This window comes from Lissotriton vulgaris, chromosome 4_1 (assembly GCF_964263255.1).
Source record: "Lissotriton vulgaris chromosome 4_1, aLisVul1.2, whole genome shotgun sequence".
Taxonomy (NCBI): domain Eukaryota; kingdom Metazoa; phylum Chordata; class Amphibia; order Caudata; family Salamandridae; genus Lissotriton; species Lissotriton vulgaris.
Window position 1 is genome coordinate 264,022,363 of NC_141691.1, and position 21,071 is coordinate 264,043,433.

A 21,071-nucleotide genomic window follows, 5' to 3' on the forward strand; every position below is an offset into this window, starting at 1 on the left:
ACGCAACCTGGGCTTCATCCTGGACTCCTCCCTCACCATGACCAGACAAGTCAACGCCGTCTCCTCGTCATGCTTCAACATCCTGCGCATGCTACGGAAGATCTTCCGGTGGATCCCCACCGAGACCAGGAAGACGGTCACCCAGGCCCTCATCACCAGCCGACTGGACTACGGCAACGCCCTCTATGCCGGAACCACCGCCAAGCTCAACTTGGAACTCCCTCCCGACCGACCTGCGCCTGACCGAAGACCACTTCTCCTTCAGGAAGAAGCTCAAGACCTGGCTGTTCGAGCAGTAGCAGCACCCCCCCCCCCCCCCCCCAAGCGCCTTGAGACCCTCCTGGTAAGTAGTGCGCTCTATAAATGTCTTTGATTGATTGATTGATTGATCACCAGCTCATCCGCACCACAAAGAAGAAATCTCTGAAGGAACGACTGGACAAGAACGCCCATGACAGCAAGGAGCTCTTCAACATCGTCAAGGAATTCTCCAACCCCAGCACCGGCAACAACGACATCACCCCCTCACAGGACCTCTGCGACTCCCTCGCCTCGTACTCCCCCCGCAAGATCTCTGACATCCACAACAGTTTCAGCGCTCAACCCCCGCACCCACTGGTCGAACCTACGCACCCAGCCGCCATCCTCCAGACATGGACCGAGGTGACCCCCGAAGACACGACAAGCATGATGAACACCATCCACTCCGGATCGCCGACCGACCCGTGCCCCCACCACATCTTCAACAAAGCGGCCCCCACCATCGCACCCCATCTCCGAGACATCATCAACACCTCCTTCAACAAAACACCTTCCCTGAGAGCTGGAAGCACGCCGAGCTCAGCGCACTACTAAAGAAACCAACAGCGGACCCGACCGACCTCAAGAACTTCCGCCCCATCTCGCTCCTTCCCTTCCCGGCCAAAGTCATCGAAAAGGTCGTCAACAAGCAACTGGCCGCCTTCCTCGAGACGAACGGATCCCTCGACCCATCGCAGTCCGGATTCGGAGCCAATCACAGCACCGAGACCGCCCTCATCGCAGCCACTGACGACATCCGAGCCCTGCTCGACAACGGTGAAACAGCGGCACTCATCCTCCTTGACCTCTCCGCTGCATTCGATACTGTTTGCCACCGCACTCTAGTCCAACGACTCAACGACACCGGCATCCAGGGGAAGGCCCTGGACTGGATCACCTCATACCTCTCCGGAAGAACACAGAGAGTACGCCTCCCGCCGTTCCGCTCGGAGGCCACCGAAGTCATCTGCGGCGGTCCCGCAAGGATCATCGCTCAGCCCCACTCTCTTCAACATCTACATGAAACCACTAGCTGCCATCGCTCACAATCACAACCTGAACATCATTTCCTACGCCGATGACACCCAGCTGATCCTCTCCCTCACCAAAGACCCTGACACCGCCAAAGCGAGCCTTCACGAAGGGATGAAAAACGTCGCCGAATGGATGAACAGCAGCTGCCTAAAGTTGAACACGGACAAGACAGAAGTCCTCATCCTGGGAACATCGCCCTCCGCATGGGATGACTCCTGGTGGCCCCCAGCCCTAGGCGACGCACCCAAGCCAACAGACCACGCACGCAACTTGGGCATCATCCTGGACTCCTCCCTATCGATGACCAGACAAATCAACGCCGTCTCCTCATCTTGCTTCCACACACTCCGCATGCTCCACAAGATCTTCCAATGGATTCCCACCGAGACAAGGAAGACGGTCACCCAGGCCCTCATCACCAGCAGACTGGACTATGGAAACACCCTCTACGCCGGAACAACAGCCAAGCTTCAGAAGAGACTCCAGCGCATCCAGAACGCCTCCGCCCGACTCATCCTGGACGTCCCCCGACGCAGCCACATCTCGAGCCACCTGAGAGACCTACACTGGCTCCCTGTCAACAAGAGGATCACGTTCAGACTCCTCACCCACACACACAAATCCCTCCACGACCTTGGCCCTAGGTACCCCAACGACTGCCTGACCTTCTACACGCCCACCCGCCAGTTGCGATCGGCGAACCTCACCCTCACCGTCATGCCTCCCATCCAGAGAGCCACCGCCGGAGGAAGATCCTTCTCCTACCTAGCGGCTAAGACATGGAACTCCCTGCCCGTCCACCTGCGGCTGACCCAGGACCACCTCGCCTTCAGGAAACAGTTCAAGACCTGGTTGTTCGAGCAGTAGCAGACTCCCCTCCCCACGCGCCTTGAGACCCTTCCGGGTGAGTAGTGCGCGATATAAATGCCATGATTGATTGATTGATTGATTGTTGTGATGGCATATTTAAAATTAAAGTTAAATCACAGAACTAAATAGAAAATCAGGTACAAATTATAGTTATTGAAGAAAACAACTGAAATAAAAAAATATTGTACCGTAATTTCACTTGACTGAAGAAATAACTGCTCCCAAATGCGCTTTGAATATTCAGAAATTAACCGAAATAATAAATGGTTACTTCTGATTTGAAGACTCCGACTCTTTCTGACTGCTTCTCCGACTATTTCCGATCATCGCTGTAAAATCCAAGATGGCGGCAAGTACTGACCCCTTACGTGACCTCGCCAGGCGTGCAGCACCCATTGAACTCACCGGGCTTCAGCCCCCCCCCCCGTTGTGTGTGGCAGCCCGGGATGAGACAGATCCCGGGCACACACACAGCCGCACCCGAACGTTTCACAGGTCGTTTAAAGACCATTTGAATGTTAATTAGGCTTTGTTATTGTTTCAGCCCTTGTAAGAGCCCCTGCAGCTCGACTCTGCGCTCCACTCTGCCTACTGATTAAAGTTCAGCCCCCCCCCGAAATTTTTTCTTAGCCCCCCCCCGAAATGTGGCTCTAGTTGCGCCTCTGGACCTCGCCTATATGCTCAATCGCGCAGGAGCGCTGATCGTACACCAAGAAGGAGCGTCACAGATCACCACATTCCAAACGACCTGGAACATCGCGAGTGATCGGTCGCGCACGCCCTGAAGCTTGAAAGATGCACCTCGGGCGCGACGTAAGTAAAACACCCAAAAACAAGCTGGAACAGACTGAGGAACAACGGAAGGAGCTGGAATGTACAATGAAAAATAAACGTGTTACAAACCACAATCCTCATGCTACAGCACGAGTACAAATTCCAAACAAAACATCACTCGTGCCACTGCATGAGAATAAGTATTAAAGAAACATAACACCATGCTTATGGCACAGAAATGAGTACTGGATATTAAAGGACTTACATTACTGTGAATTTGACTGACCCTGGAGACATTTCTAAGTCACATTCTTCTGGAGGCTCTTGAGCATAAGGGTCTGTGCTCATAGACGATCAGAACATTCTGACATGCAAAGTAAAGACTGCAATGCACACCAGATGGCACGGAATGACAGGTCATGTCTATGTGCAGCAGCCATATTTGTTGGGAGACTGTAACGTGCACCAGGTCACTGGCAATGTGAGGTTACATATACGTGTGGCAGCCATATTTGTTTTATCATAGTGGTTTTTGGCAGTAGATCTGAGGCACTGGGGCAGAACGTGAAGGGTCACAGAGGGCAAACTAGTCAGGCACTCAGCAAAAAGTGTTGCTATCTTAATCGGGATAAATCGATCACTTAAATACAGTTAACATTATTTGTCCTTGTTGTTTTTGTGTGCTGGGAATAGATGCACCAGTTAAGCTTCGGTTGAGGCAGGTTCTGGAAGTATTGAAGTGGGTATGGCTGCACAATAGAATGACTGGAAGGAATTTCCCTGAACTACATTGCCACTGTAGAAGAAAGCAGTTGTTCTTTTACAGTAGAAAAGAAAAAGGGGATTCTTATGTATTGCTTAGGGCAGAGATCTTCAAACGTTTTTCCTCTGAGCCCTCCCTAAGCAAAATCTTTCGTAGTCGGGCCACCCCTCCAAAAATGTATGGCACGAATAGAAAAAGTGGAAGAGGAAGGGGTGACCTCCGGGATGGTGCTTAGCGGATCATTTCAGGGGTATTTTTATGTAGCTCACAACCCACATTATGTGTGAGACGTATACAAGTACAAATATATCAAACCAAAATAGAAATTGACCAAAAACTGTATGCCACATAATCAGGGTGTTTTGAAAATGGGTGCCTTTGCAAGTGAACCAGCTGCACTAAAAGGCTGTTAAGAAAAAGCTGTCGCTGACATTTATAATCTAAAAATCCCTTCCCTCCATATAGCATCACTTTCTTTCGGTAGTCTCTTTGATGCTTTCCAATGATCTCACTATTTTCCTCTTTCTGCTGGACTGGTACTCTGAGGTTCCAGAAAAAAAGCGCTCCATTGGAACATGACCCTGCTGTTTTCCTCCCTGCCACCCACTCGACTCACCTTGAAGGACATTTGCATACCAATAGAGGTCAAAGTGGACGGTATTTCCATGCTTTTGATTAAAAAATACCCATCCCTGAACAGGTATTGTGACCTTTGAAGTGCCTCTGCATAAAAGTGAAGGAAGGTCAGAGTTGGGGTGGGGAGGATTTTTGCTGTGCTGTGAAGTTCATGGAAGGTCACAGACCTATAGACAAAACCGCCCTTCGCACCAGGGTGCCTGCAACCTAAAAGAAAATAAATGAGTGCAATTGGTTAATTAGCAAATGTAAAGTCTTACTTTTTTTTAATTGATGAAGTGACCTAAGGATTCATGGGGACAATGAGTTATTCTTTTTGATACATAATGTCAGAGTGTCATAAGCCGAATTCTAGAAAGTGTACTTTTGATAGACATAATTCACGAATTACTGAAATATATATGTGGAAAGCTGTGTTTTATCCTAAAACACCAACTCATTTTGCATCAGTCTACATTATATTGTACATAGCCCTAGGCTGGGACCTTATAGCACTATAAATATTAAAGTCACTATTCTTCATATCATTATTTTACATGTAATTAACTGAAAGCGAAAAAGAAAGCACTTGAAGAATATTTTGTTCTTTTTAGCAATGTTTTAGTTCCTGCTTCCAATTGGCTAAATGAAACAAAATATTCTGTGAGTGTCTTGTTTTTACACATTCACTTTCCTGCATATAAAATGATTCAGAACGCCTAATTGAAAATTAAATGAAAGTTATCCTAATTGGATACAAATACATTATTTTATAATATGAGAATCCCTATGTATATTTTGTAATTACTTCAAGGACTGCATGTAAATGAAGATAGCCTGGAAACATATTTGCACTTCCAGACCACCTTCATTTACAAGAAATTGATGAGCCAATAGCGCCCTCCTGTGAATGTACCCTCGGCCCCCCAAGAGGGCAAGACCCTTAGTTTGAAGACCTCTGGCTTAGTGTCTGGAAGTTTTGTATATGTAATCAACTGTAGAAACCTGAAAGACGTGGGGGAGATATGGATGCATTCAAATGTGAAATTATGGATCTTGACGATCACTTCACTCCCTCTGTGTTCACATTGCATTTACTGGTATTGACATTGTTTTATTTTGTTTTTTTGCCCTCATTAAAGAAATAAAGTGAGTGGTCATGAAGCAGTACCATGGCACCCTTCTGAACCCGACAGAGGGGATAAGTAACCCTGTAGATCTCTTTCCACCTCCAGGGTTTTTTTAGGGATGCCAACCGCATGACACTTAAGAAATTGCCAGGGACAGTATTGAGCCCATGGTTTATACATAGACAATTTTCCCAGAAACTCACTTGTTTCATAATCATTGGACTTTTTTATGCATTCTAGGAAGTTTCAGGACCCAAATTATTAGCCCAATTATCCCAAAGCCCCCAAAATCTAGTTCTTTTCTTAGCTTCGCACCCCATATCCAACTTGTGGATTCTTTTAACAGAGGACCCCCAATCTAATAACTTTGGAGAATTAGGTGATACCCAATTTAGACAGATTTATTTTCTTGCCAGAAGAATTAAGACAAACAATAATGAAGCTTGGAGATTTGACAGTTTGGTAATAGTACTGTCTTCAGGTAAAATTCCAAAAATAATTAATACCAAGCTTACCTGAATTTCGTGGCCCATTACATCTAAAATAGTCTTACCAACTTGCCTCCAGAAGCCCTGGATCTGAACATGCACATCATATGCGCTTCTCAGATTACATTTCACACAGAACTTCTCTCCACCTCCCAGCTTGGAAAGCCTCTTCAGGGTCCAATAGGCTCTGTGGAGTGTGAACAGATGATTTCTCCTCAATGATGCAGCCTTGACAAAATTCCACAAAATGCACATAGATGCTTGCCGGAAAGATGAAATGTTGCTAGAAGTTCTCTTCTCCAGGGCTCCTCCATAGGCAACAGTGGCAGATCTCCTTTAATCAAAGTACAGTACCATTTTGCCACTTCTTTGCTTTGGTGGCACAAGACTAAAAACTAGGCCTGGGCGTAGTGCGCGTAGTCGCGCTACGCGAAGCTACGCAAAGATGTTCTTGCACTACGCGAGCTTCGCAAGCGGGTGTAGTTGCTTGTTGCGCCTGCTCGCGATGCGTTTTTCTTTCTCGCAAGCGCTTTGTGCGTGTTCCGGGCACTGTTTGCGTGCTCGGGGGATACCAGCTCACGAACTTACCCATGCAGTGGCCTATGGGCGCAGCCATCTTGTTTTTCCAATTGTTCCACCCGCTCGCGATGCCTTATTTCCTGTTCCGGGTCACGTATAGCGTGTTCGTAATGCACATGTCATATTCGGGAACGCTATCTACTTGCTTGCGATGACTAGTGCGTGCTTGCGAGAAATATCCCCCAAACTTACCCACACAGTTATTCTATGCTATGGTTTTGGGCTTAGTTTTCTATCCACCTTTAATCTCTGCAATCCTTAGTTTTTTTCGCTCTTTTTCTCACTTTTCTTATTCATCATCTATCTCTCTCTGTCCTATTGTATATTTTGCATTTATTTCTACTTTTACTGTGTTTTTTACTTTTCTACTATTTTATTTTACTTCTTTCTTTAAGCTCCTACTTCTTCCCCCTAGCTTTATTTTTCCCTTCTTTTCTTTTCCGCCTCCACCCCAGAACCATGACCAAGGGCAGCAGTACCGGCTACAAGGGCAAGGCGCCTGCACCCAAGAGCCGGCTGCCTTGCGACAGAATGCACCTTGCAGGGGTGTAGGACTGTCAGCTTTTCGAGGAGGCAGAGGTGGCTGCCCTTGCTTTTTTCATCCAGCACCACTTCCCCTTGACCTTGGCAGCAGGTGGCAGGCCAGGCTCCGGGTACCTTACCCAGGAGCATCACTGCCGGTGGGTGAAAGTGCACCAGGCAGTGTTTCACTGCTCCGGGACCTGGCCCACCGGTAGTTAGATATTCTGGACTGGGAGCGGAACCTGTTGGACCTGCTAGGTGTCAAGGTTGTGGGGCTTGGTGAGTAGCTAATATATAGTAGTATAAGTATTGTGTATAATTTTTTGACAAATAATAACATGATTACTGGTGCGCTTAGTTATATTGCAGGTCACTTACGTTTCAAAATCTTCTGTGATTGTAGGACACAGGTGATGCTCGGCACTACTCTTACTTGTTTGAAGCTTTGCGCTAGCTTGAGCTGATTAATGATGTAAGGGTTTACTTTAGAGAACTGAAGTTACTTAATGCTATTGCTAGAGAGTCCAGTCCTTCCTTTGTCCTTCTGTGAAATAGTGGAATAGTGGTAGATGGATAATAGGTTTACTTAGTATTAGTTAATATTTTTTTTACAGTCTGCGTGACGCCTCCTCTGTCACTGAATGCTGATTAACCCATGTCCTCTATAGAAACTGTTGTTTGATTACAGAGTGGTAGGCTTAGCCTTGTCATTCAGTAGCAGAACAACAGCTGACGCAACCAACCAACACTTTGGTGTATGCACAAATTTATGCATGTGTCCTCCATCTCATCTATTCATTTCTGAAGGCAAAAATAAAATGGAAATGCAGACTTACTGAACAATTGGCCCGTCTGGGATTGGTGGTGTAGGTCAGGTGGTACTTACGCTTCGTTAGTATTCTGGAATCAGAATGATTATGGAACATTTGATTAGGATTCATAATAGGTAGACGGTCCATGAATTCTGCAAGCCAGTAGTCGTTTTGATTAGATAGGTCAATTTTATTGCAATTGCTGTTTCCTAAAAAGTTTTTTGAGCGTTTTTTTAATGATTTATTTGTTTCACATCACCCATTAATGTTTGTCTCTTTCTTCATTATTTTTTACATGATCAGCACCCAGGGGCAAGAAGACGAGGTCCGATGAGTCGGCGGGACAACCACCAGAGGACCGCTCCTCTACCGAGGGTCCTGCTGCTGGCCCCAGTAAGTCGTCTAGTGGTTATGTGAACAATTATATTTCCCTAACTTTTAACGCACCTTCTTTTATCCAAACTATTATTTACGGTTCCATTTCCTAATTCAATTATTTACAAAAGCTTCTTTGACCTTGACTATCTGTTTCCATAATTCTGGTTATCCCTTCCTTTAAGTTCCTTATAACTGCCTCTGCTATGACTCTCTGTACTACTACTATTAGTCTGTCTGTAGCTAAGCTTGACTAGTTGGGCGTCTTTATTTAAGGTTTTCTTTTGAATAAAGCTCAGATAGAGCAATAGCTCTAGCCACTGGTTCCACTCCTGTCCATTGGGTAGTCCTCTTTAATATCGAGGCTTTGACAATGCCCACCAACAAAATGCCCAACAAGATGTTTGACTAGTATTTTTGTTAGGATAGTAGTACATACTACTACTATTGTGGGGATTCTGCACAGCTACATACAGAACTATGCACAAGAAAATAGGACTAGCTATAGTATCTCATTAGGTCCCGAACCCCCACACAAAGATACCCAATGATTACACAACCCAGAACATAACACACTTTCGCTCAATCACTCTTGTAAGTCCACAACGCCACACACAAATACCAGTCTATGTGTAAGTTCAAAATGTTTATTTATTTTCAAAAAACAAGCTTTGTACGTTGTTATATGCAAATACTACAGCCAGCTCCAACATGCAAAAATGCATAAGATTTAAAACAGTAAACAATTGTTAGAACAAGTGCATGATAGGAGAAGACAAAGAAAAGATCTGTGTGAATTCTGAGAGACCCCTCACTGCTGAACGTAGAAATACTGGTTACATGCATCGTCGCGTAAGCTCGGCAAATGTAAGGTTTACTTTGAAGAAGGGAATCTTCTGCCTATTATGATAAAAATGGTGGAAAATTTTCATGTAAAAATTAGGAGGTTTTGTATAACCGAAACTGAAGCGGTACAATGAAATATAAGACATACCTATGAGACCACTAAAAGTCTGAGACCACTTGTAGATCCAGCCAAAGTGTGATATCTAATAGCAGTCAAATGTGAGTGGAAGCAGAAGTAAAGAGAGCCATAGCGTTCCAACACTGTAGAGTGTATTTCGTGGATAATGACTATCTTCTTGATGTGTCGTCTAGATTTCATCATTAAAAAGATTTTAATCCAAATAAAAAAAGTTAAACTAAAGTTGTGTGCTGCGCAGATGTATTAAATATCTCCCTATACAGTGACTGAAATGTAGTGACTTGCGATGAAGTGGGGGTACACATTCTGATGTAAACACTAATTTGCACACCTAGTGAAACAAATTCTTGTCACAACAAAGAAGGGATTTCTTTACCCCTTTTGAATTCTAGGATTGTTTTTTTTTTAAATCTCCAAATTATGTAGCTAATGTTGAAGAACTACATATCCCAAAGAACTACAAATCCCAACATGCCAAGCTAAAATCCGAATTCTGATTTCAAGCGCCAGCAGTATGACGCATAACGACGGCGCCTGAGAAAACACGCCAAAGGAGAACTCAGAGAAACTGGATCCGACGGTAAGACCGTTTGTTTAGATCGCTCGTTTTCAATACCTTAAGGGTCCGCAACAAAGGGCCGCCAGTTTAAACGCGCCGCCCAGCAAGGAGCCGGAATGCGAACATTGGGAACCGCATATCATGCTAAAAAACAATAACGAGAATGGGACTGTGAGCCCGCCATTTGTATTTCTCCAAGACTGCTCCCAGACGTTTAATATAGATGTCCACATAGAACAATGTCAACCCTTCAAAATAGAATGTTGCACCTGTCTCATTAAATGTCAAAATGAACCCTTGAGAACAAAACGTTCGACCAGTTTTTTCAAATGGATGCATATGACTGCCATAGAGCCGGATAATTAAAAGACGTAATCCCTTTTTTCCCCCAACAGAGAACAAAACGGATTCAAAAAACCATATAGAAGAGAAGATGTCTTCTAACACTAACTGAACTTGGAAAATGTTTTGAACGATAAGAAAAAAACACACTTGCCTCAGAAAAGTAAGTAAGAACCAACAAAATACCGTTTGTAGACCATAAATTATAGCCCCCAATTCTGACAAAATTGCGCCCTCTCTTATGCCCACAGCTTCACCTCAGACAAGAATTCGAGAAAGCCCAACAGGTACTGCATGAGTGAGTGCTGGTCTGAATGTTAAGTTGAGAGTCATTTGGCTGCAGCAAATCGACTGAATGTCTTTTTTGTTTTTTATGTCTTACAGAATAATTCTGTCATGGTCCTGAAGAGAATCCCTCGAATTTAAGGGATTCGAAACGCGTCGACCTTGTTGTGTTTGATCCTATCATCTCTTTTTTAAAATTTCTTCCTGATTCTCTAGGCCAATCGTGATTGTAAATAATTTGAAAGTATAAAGTATAAGATGGCCTAATCACCTAGTGTGAATTGAAGGAAAAGACTTACGTTTACCTTTAGAACCTTGGATCAAGAAATGATTTAGATTCAGGGATTTTATTCTTACACAAAAAACCCTTTTTCTTTTCACAAAAACACTCACTTTTTGTTTCACATTTTGTATGTATGTTGTAAAAATGACGTTGTATGATTCTAATGAATGTGTCTGAATTTAATTGTTCTGTTTGTTTATCCTTGCATTGTTTTGCACATCTTTTTAAAATCCCCATGTATGTATTCCCAAATTTGTCTTAACAGTTGGAGTTCTCTCCTCCTTCCTATTTGTAATTAATATAAATAGGCAGTATTCACTTTTTTTGTGATACATCAATTTTGGATGTTTAAAAAGAAATAATTTAACTTAAAAAAAAATATATATATATATTTTTTTGAGATACATTTCAGGACTGAAAGAGTAGTCTATCAAGTTGAGAACGTGGTGCACAGCTTTGTTGTACTTCGAGTAAAAGAATTGAGCAGTATTGGTGTAGTAACGAGCCACTACATTTAAGGGTTTCCAAGTACACTTTATTGGTTCATGAGTAACAGGTGCTCCCAGCTTGGCGGCAGACTCTCACACCTCAACATTCTAACACGCACTCCCGAGGGCAGAGTGGGTTGTACCAAGGCGAGAGAAAGGAGAGGGGTGGGTGAGTGGGAGGAGGAGATTACAACACACCTTCCCCCTTAAGGAGGGAAGAAAAATGAGAGTATGCGACAGGAGGGGGAGCGGGGAGGCGAAAGATGGGAGGAGAGAAGGCATGGAGGCGGGGAAGAAAGGAGGGAAAGAAAAGAGAAAGGAAAGTGGAAGCTGGATCAACGGAACATTAAATCACCAACAGGGAATCAGTATATTATACCTCAGTGGAGGAAAAATTTGAGCTGTAACCAAGAAACAACGAACAACAACCTATAGTGCCATCTCGTTGACTTCAGTATAGGACCGACAGTTGACGGCATGGAGCCATGGGTTTCTTTTGGTCAGCTAAGTCCCGCACAGAGTCCTGACCATTCTCGCAGATGCTGAACCTCCATAATTTGCAATGGATGTTGGCGGTTGTGCCGATCCTTACGAGTCAGCTTGCGCCACCTCGCCGTTGCACTTCTGTTAACTGTGGGGTGGGTCTGGTGATGTAGGCACCAGGCAGAAACGAGTGCCACCTAACTTTCCTCCAAGGTTCCTCTTGGCGTGAACAAGATTACATTTTCTTCCAACTAGACGTTGAGAACTCCTCTACTAGTCTTTCCATCCCCCTCGAGGAGGAGGATCTTGGCGGCCACGCTGCTTCACCCCTTGGACAGTATCTGGGGCCCGGACACCCCCCTTTTGTTCCCTCTGACAAGATAAGTCTCTCTCTCGCTGTCATCACCGGTGACAGGTTTGGTCCTTCTACTACTCTCCTTTCCTTGACTGTAAGCAGAGTCCTGACCATTAACGAACTCCATTTCAAGGTGCTCCGGAACTTTAGCATCAGTCTCTGCTGTCCCCCGTCGGTCATCCTGCTCGTTTACTTGACTCTCCTGGCCGAACTCAGAAGTGCTTCCGGGGTCATGACTCTCCTGCATACTACACAAATTATCAAGAGGGCCCTTCTTCCCTGACAGACCTCTTATTGGGCAACCTGCAAGTATTTTCTGCGTTTCCCTACTCTCATACTCCCTCTTACCCTTGTAAGGCCTTTGAAAGAATTTTGCTCGATTCTCACTCTTGTCCTCTAACGAACTTAAGCTTTCTTGTCTTTTCTTTCTAACATATTTCACAAATTCTACCTTTTTTATAGTCCTGAACTCAGCTGATGGGATACTTTCCCTCTTCTCCCTGTGATTGAAGTGTTCACTCTCACATTTTATTTTTCCTCGCTTCTTAGTTGCACTGGTAGTGCGCTCTCCCTTACTTGCGAACTCTCCGTTTTTCGCACCTTCTTCACCACGTCCTTTTTTCCCGCATTTCCTTTGTAATTCTCTTGCGTCCATCCGACCTTGGCAAGTTTCTGGTTTTTTCCTTGGATTGTCCTTTGCTACATCCTTTACCCATGCTTTATTGCTTGTCGCATCTTGCAAAGCCACCAAACCCTTTGACATTGACGTGCGAGTGATCCATGTTTCACCCTTAGTTGCATCCGTGCTACTTATCAGTGTCGGTTCATCTTTGAGTCCTTCTCTTTTACCCTTAAAAGATTTTCTCAGTTTCTTTTGATCCTTCCACCCTAGCCTGGTGGGTCCTCCTTCAGCTGTATATCTATTACTGGTCGTCTTACTTCTCTTGTACATTAATTTCATGTCTATGTATACTTTCATTTTAATGTCTTCCCCTGCGTACGCTTTCAGGCATGTGTTGGCCTCCTTCAATTTGTTTCCACATTTTTTTCCAAATTTGTTATTCCACTCCCTCAGGGTTACCAGACTATTAAGAGTCCCATATTCGGAGCTTCTTTCTGTCGTTACTTCCTCTATGAAAATGGTACACACCGGGTTCAATCCGCTCACCTCAACTCCCTCTTTGGTGTCCATACCTTCCTTGTACACTTCATCTTTAATTTCCTTAATACACGAGGCTTGTGTATGATGTGCCTTCAACACCTTCAACATGTTCTCATAAATATTTCGGGCAGTACCTTTCATGTCCACCTTTTCCCTTTCGTGGTACTTTTTTATTTCTCCTGTTCCCAGACACTTACTTAATTTTCCCACCTTTTCCTCTGAGGTGAGAGGTGCTTGTTCTTCCTCCAAAACTAATGTATATTCCTCCCAATCTTTTTTCCACTCACTCCATTCCCTCCTTAACGACTCAGCGTGAGAAAAATCACCCATTAGTAATGTTTTCTCTCTTTTTTTTTTTTTTTTTTTTTTTTGATTTTCTAGTAAGTGGTGATATGGTGTTTAGTCACCCACAAGTTGGCCACTCGGTGGCTCCTAGTACCGGAGGTTTGTTCACTCAAGCCAAGGTGTTAATGAACAGGCGATATGGTTCTCTGCTTTACCTTAAGTGCACTAAAGGTGTCTTCCAAACACGCTTGTGTGCTAACGGTCACCGTACCCTGGTAACAGATCACCTGAAAATTCAAAGCTCCCCACGCTACGTGCTTCCTCAGCGTAATTTCCAAGCACTATACTGCGGTTCTCTGCACTCCCTGCTCCTCCGAGATATCCTCAAGCATTTTCAACGCGTTGCCTCCAACAGGTTTCTAGCTCGGAACCAGGGGTTAACCTCTCCCTCTGTTCCTCCTGAATATCCTCCCACGGCTTCAACTCGCTGCTTCTGTTCCGTATTCTGCGTGGCAACCTGGGTTAAAATCCTTTCCTGATCCTTCCAGCCATTACAAACGGCAGGATGCCGCGGGGCCACAGGGGTACGCACCGTCCCTGTTCCTCTCCGCTATCACCCAAGACTCAATATGCTGCCTCAGTTGGTTTTCACTCACGGGAACTAGAGTTCACTGCACTCTCTGTTCCACTTGGATCTCTTCACACTGCTTCTATTCGCATTTTCAGTTCTATTAGCCACTGGGCCACAGGTGTTACACACCTTCTCTGATCCTCTCAGATATTTCAAACGGTTCAACGTGCTGCCTCAGTTCGTTTTCACTCGTAGGAACTAGGGTTCGCTACACCCTCTGTTCTCTCTGTTCTTCTTGTATCTCCTCACACTGCTTCAATTCACCTTTTCTTTTCCGTTTACCCCGGGGCCACCGGGGTTGCGCACCTTCCCTGTTCCTCTCAGATATTTCAAACGGCTCAAAGTGCTGCCTCAGTTTGTTTTCCCTCACAGGAAGTAGGGCTCACTGTACCCTCTGTTCCCTCTGTCCCTTTTTTAATCTCCTCACACTGCTTCCATTCGCATTTTCAGTTCCGTTTACTCCGGGACCACAGGGGTTAAACACCTTCCTGATCCTCTAAGATACCACAAATGACTCAATCGGCTGCCACTGTTAACTTTCTTTCACAGGAATTAAGGTTCGCTATGCCCCTGTACCTCAGGTGTGTGTCCTCACACCTATTACACGCCGTCACCAATTCCTTTCAGAAATCACTTCACCCTGGGTTCCGCTGTACACTCCTACCAGTGTTTCCACTGCTGTCACTCACCCTTGTCTCGTGCGTCGCTCACTCCGCCTCGGATAACTCTACTTCACAGAAAGAGAGATACGACTGTTTCCCTGCTCTGCACCCTTTCTGCTCCAACAGCTTCATCGGCTCACCTCTTAGCCTGGTGCGAATCCCTCAGGTGTGGACCAGTCTCGATTCCTTGCGCCTTCACCTCTGTGCTGCGGAGTCCTCTGTTTATTTCTCGCTTGCAGAACAGGAACTTCCTGTAGTCGACCTTGCGGTTGTTTAACACAAGTGCGCTGTTCCTTTCTCTCACAATTGGGTACTACCTCTCCCTCCGTGAAAGGCAAACACTGCACGTTGCCGAATCTACTCTTTTACAGGGGTGTTTATTTCCGCTGACAAGTTCTTTATCTTGAGGATAATATAATATTTTCCGCTCAGCCTTGGCTCCCGGTCGGTAACCAGTCTGGGTGAAGCCTGCCCCCTTCAGTCACCAGAACGGATAGTCGGCGAGAACTGCTGCAGTCGGAAACCGTTACGACCCCTCAGACTTCACAGGCGAACTATGCCTACACAGCGCTGCCCCCAGCAGTCCCGCTCCACTCCAAAAGAAGACGAGCCTCCTTACTTGCTCCACCTCAGCGTCAGATTTCACTGTTGTACAAAAATCCGTGTTCCACTGCCGGACCGTTCTGTCACCGTTACTTCGCAATCAGCTTTCCCAACTCTTCTTACGCTGGTTGCTCCCAGGGAGCACTGGTTACCAGATGCACAGACCTAGGCCAGACTTCAATTGAAAAGGGAACGTTCCTCTTCTCCACTCGGCACCCTCTCACCTTCACCGAGGCTTCACACTCGAATTCTTTCAATTTCCTTAGTCGATGATTTCACGTCCCTCCACGGGAACGCCTCGATGATACAGCCTGGGTTACCGGTTAGCCTGTTGTCCTGTGATCTTCGATATCAACTGGTGAGTACTTTATTTAATTTCCAAAATTCCGCACAAGCATCAACTTCTCCAGGGGGGAACACCCAACTGACCCTGGCTCAGCTCCTCGTCCTCGTCGCCATGAAATGTAGTAACGAGCCACTACATTTAAGGGTTTCCAAGTACACTTTATTGGTTCATGAGTAACAGGTGCTCCCAGCTTGGCGGCAGACTCTCACACCTGAACATTCTAACACGCACTCCCGAGGGCAGAGTGGGTTGTACCAAGGCGAGAGAAAGGAGAGGGGTGGGTGAGTGGGAGGAGGAGATTACAACAATTGGCAATTGTTTCGTTGATTATGAATGTGGCTTAGCCTTACTGCGCTTAAGCCAAACCCTTCCTTGTTCTAGATTATTGATAGCTGGCACATGCTCGCGAGGTTTGAATTACAAGCATAAGTGCGTCTATTTTCTTCTGTGAGTTGATCACTTTGTGGCCACTCGCAGGATTTGCATCATCATCCGTGAGCAATCTAAGCTCCTTTTTCTTTGATTTTTCTTTAATTTATTTTTTGCATGCATTTTTTTGAATTTTGTTTTGAATTTTTTGAATAAATGAAAGCAATTGGCTATTGTATGAAAGTGGGGGTATGAAAGGAAATTGTTTTGTGTATTTAGATATTTTTGATACTACCTTTCTAGTATGAGTGAAGACCAAACTTCCGCATACAGCGAAGACCATATAAAAAAATTACTGAGTGATCCTCCTTTGTTTGGCTCAGCCACACTCAGCAGTACCGCACAGACCAATAGCGAATCAGGGAAATTAATTTGTTTAAAGAAAAAACAAATACGAACAGATTTGCACGGCCACTACCTTATCCAGCATTTAAGGGCAGGTACAATTCCATCAGGACTAATAGTGAAAAATATACCGGTAATTTTTACAGAGGATGCGATATATAAAAAAGGCTATAGCTTTATAGAAACCAAATGTAGCCGTGACCTCATGGTATTGACCATGAAACAGCCCAACGATTATCAAAAGAACAGCTGAAAGAAATCGAATCACTAGAGGCAGCCATAAAAACCAATCAATTTATTACAGATTCAAAATATTTACTGGAAAAAATCGACAAAGAAATACTTGACTTCAAAGATTATACAGTGACTCAAAAAGAAAACAATTTCGAGAGAGATAAGAAAAATTTCTCTATTGACAAAGCATACCCTTATCTCCAACTGGACTTTTATTCTCAACCGGAAGCCAAAAGATTCCTCCCGGATAATCAGAGCAGATCGTGGAACAAATACATAACATTCTCAGATACATCGTCATCAGGTGGAAGTGACTCAGACAGTAGTAACTATCGACAACCTTTCTCATGACGCGGAGGTTATCAATCAAACTACCCGCAGAATTTCCAAACAAATTACCAACAAAACATTCCCCAACAACAACAACAATCTTTTTTACCACGGAGCCAAACAAAGGGCAGAGGCAAAACGAGATACCAACAACCATGGGAAATGTCCATGAGGAGACAGAACGACAAAAATTAGAAAAATCGTCAATTTACAATCTTTCGACTAAGTCCCTCACGGAAATCGAAATGAGTGTCTTGGAAAAGGGGCTAACATTTGTGCCTACAAAAACCACGGATTTTGTGAGATTAAAAACAGAATTCATTGAATTCTGTAGAAAAATCAGATTATCCACCTTCTTCGCCGGAAAGGAAATGACGTCACAAACTGAAACAACTGGATTAAGAAAAAAATCAAACTTCTGCCATCCTGCATATAAAGTCCCTAAGGAAGTCATAACATTTGAAAACACAAGTTTATCTGCCATTTCTTTTCAAGAAAAGAGGAACAGAGGCTATATCAAACTGAATCTATCCAAAGCTCAAAGAGATGCATTATGTATTTTAAAAAATGACAAGAACATCATAATAAAACAAGCCGATAAAGGCGGTTCCATTGTGGTCAGGGGAGCCAATGAATATATTGCAGAGGCCACCCTTCAACTGATGGACCAAGAATGCTACCGCAAAATTGATTATGACCCTACTCAGGAACTTCAAAAAGAGTTATTCTCTATATTGAATAAAGGTTTGCTGAGGGCTTTCTCTGCAAAAACGAATTTGAATATCTGCAGAACAAACATCCACGAACGCCACTGTTTTATGTACTCCCAAAGATACATAAAGATGAAAGATCACCGCCAGGGAGACCCATCATCTCTGGGTGCGATTCACTCTTCGAGCCCATATCCAAATTCATAGACTTTTTTCTCAAGCCATTTATGTCACAAGTAAAACCATTTCTCCAAGATACAACAGACTTCATAAACAAGCTTCAAAGATTACCATTCACGAAATATCAAGATCTACTAGTCAGTATGGACATTGTTTCCTTATACACACAAATTCCTCAGGATCAGGCTTTGGAGGTGCACCTGAAGTGCATCCTGTTGAACACCCGCTCGGTCCACAAACACGCCACTGAACTCTGGGACCTACTCGACACTGCTTCACCGGACGTTGCCTTCCTTACTGAAACATGGATGAACGCATCATCAACTCCCGACATCACCATAGCCATCCCGGACACTTACAAGATCACCGGAAAAGACCGCACCAATCAAACAGGAGGAGGCATCGCCATCGTCCATAAGAACACCATCAAAATCACGACCAGCTTCGACGATAACCTCGCAACCGCCGAACACCTCCACTTCCAGATCCACACCGACCCTAGGACCACACTTAGAGGCACCCTCATCTACAGGCCTCCAGGAACCCGTAAACAATTCAGCGAAGACATCACTGACTTCATCAGCCCACATGCCCTCGCCTCCGAGAACTACATTCTACTAGGAGACCTCACTTCCACTAGAAAACAAAAACGACAGCAACACCACCACCCTTCTGGACAACCTGTCCAATCTCGGACTCAAACAAATTGTTGACTCCCCCCCCCCCATGTAGCCGGACATACGCTCGACCCAATCTTCATCTCCAGCAAACACATTTCCTTCGATCGAACCACAGCTCTTCATTGGACGGACAACAGTTGTGTTCACTTCAGCTACAAAACCACCTCGACCCACAACCCCCCACAACCTATTCCTCGAAGAAACTGGAACAAAATCACCACTGACCAACTCCTCACATCACTCAACCAAAATCCTCCCACCCTCTCATTGGACCCAAACCAAGCTGCCTCCAAACTCAAACAATGGATCACTCACAGCGCTGTTGAATTAGCACCCCTGAAAAACCACCAGATCAAATCAGGTAACAAAAAGGCCCCCTGGTTCAACGATGACCTTAAGAAATCCAAGAAGCTATGCATACTCTAGAAAAAACATGGAGAAAAAACCCAACCACCGACAACATGACCACATTCAAGGCAGCCACCCGCAAACACCACCAACTGATTCGATCCACCAAGAAATCAGCATTCAAGGATCGACTCGACAACAACGCCCATAACAGCAAGGAACTTTTCAACATCGTCAAAGAATTCACCAACCCCACCGCAGCCTCAAATGACATTACTCCCTCCCAAGACCTCTGCGATTCGTTATCCTCCTTCTTCTACAACAAAATTGCCGGCATACACAACAGCTTTGAGAACATTTCCAACGAACAATCCTCCCCACCCCCCTCCGAACCTACACCGCCCTCTAACAACCTCAGCGCCTGGAACACAATCACCACTGAAGACACCATCCGCCTAATGAACTCCATCCATTCTGGCTCGCCAACCGACCCCTGTCCCCACCACATCTTCAACAAAGCAGACTCCATCATCGCACCCCATCTCCGTGATGTCATCAACTGCTCATTCTACTCTGCCACCTTCCCAGAAAGCTGGAAACACGCCGAACTCAGCACCCTCCTGAAGAAACCCACAGCAGACCCCTCTGAACTTAAAAACTACCGCCCCATATCCCTCCTCCCATTCCCTGCCAAAGTCATTGAGAAAGCCGTCAACAGCCAGCTCGCCGCCATCCTTGAATCCAACAACTTCCTCGATCCCTCTCAGTCCGGATTTCGAGCCAAACACAGCACCGAAACTGCCCTCATTGCAGCGACAGACGACATCCGAACACTACTGGACAACGGAGAAACAGTGGCCCTCATTCTACTCGACTTCCCCCATTCAAATCAGAGGCCACCGAAGTCATCTGCGGTGTGCCACAAGGATCATCACTCAGTCCCACCCTCTTCAACGTTTACATGAGCCCACTCACATCCATCGCGCGCCAACACAACCTTAACATCATCTCCTACGCTGATGACACCCAGTTGATCCTTTCCCTCACCAAAGACCCTAACACCGCCAAAACCAATCTTCACGAAGGCATGAAAGAAGTAGCCGAATGGATGAAAAACAGCCGCCTAAAACTTAACTCAGACAAAACGGAGGTGCTCATCCTAGGATCATCCCCCTCTGCCTGGGACGACTCATGGTGGCCTTCGGCTCTGGGCACAGCACCCATACCCACAGACCAAGCACATAACCTTGGCTTCATCCTAGACTCCTCACTCTCGATGTCCAGACAAGTCAACGCAGTCTCATCCTCCTGCTTCAACGTACTGCGTATGCTCAAAAAAATCTTCCGTTGGATCCCCCCCCCCCGAGACAAGAAAGACTGTCGCCCACGCACTGGCCACGAGTCGACTGGACTATGGAAACACACTATATGCCGGAATCACAGCCAAATTACAGAAAAATCTCCAACGCATCCAAAATGCATCAGCGAGACTCATTTTGGACATCCCTCGCCAAGATCACATTACCGGCCACCTGAAAGACCTCCACTGGCTTCCCGTCAACAAGAGAATAACGTTCCGTCTCCTCACCCACGCACACAAGGCCCTTTACAAACTTGGACCCAGAATGCCTCAACACTCGAGTGTCTTTCTACACACCCACCCGCCAACTAAGATCCTCCAATCAAGCCCTCGCCGCAGTTCCGCGTATCCAAAGATCCACCATGGGAGGTAGATCCTTCTCCTACTTGGCGGCCAAGACCTCGAACTCACTCCCCACTCACCTCCGCCTTACACAGAACCACATCTCCTTCAGAAAAGAACTTAAAACCTGGCTATTCGACAAAACATAAACCCCCCCAAACGCCTTGAGACCCTCTGGGTGAGTAGTGCGCTATATAAATTCCTGAACTTGAACTTAAACTTACCTAGATCTGAGAGAACGGCCAATGAAAATACCAACTGAATTCATTTTGGAGCTAGCCAGAATGGCCCTTAAAAAGAATTATTTTAAGTTCAAAGATGATTTCCTTTTTCAAATAAAGGGAGTCTCAATGGGCTGCCCTTTTGCTCCTGAGTTAGCCG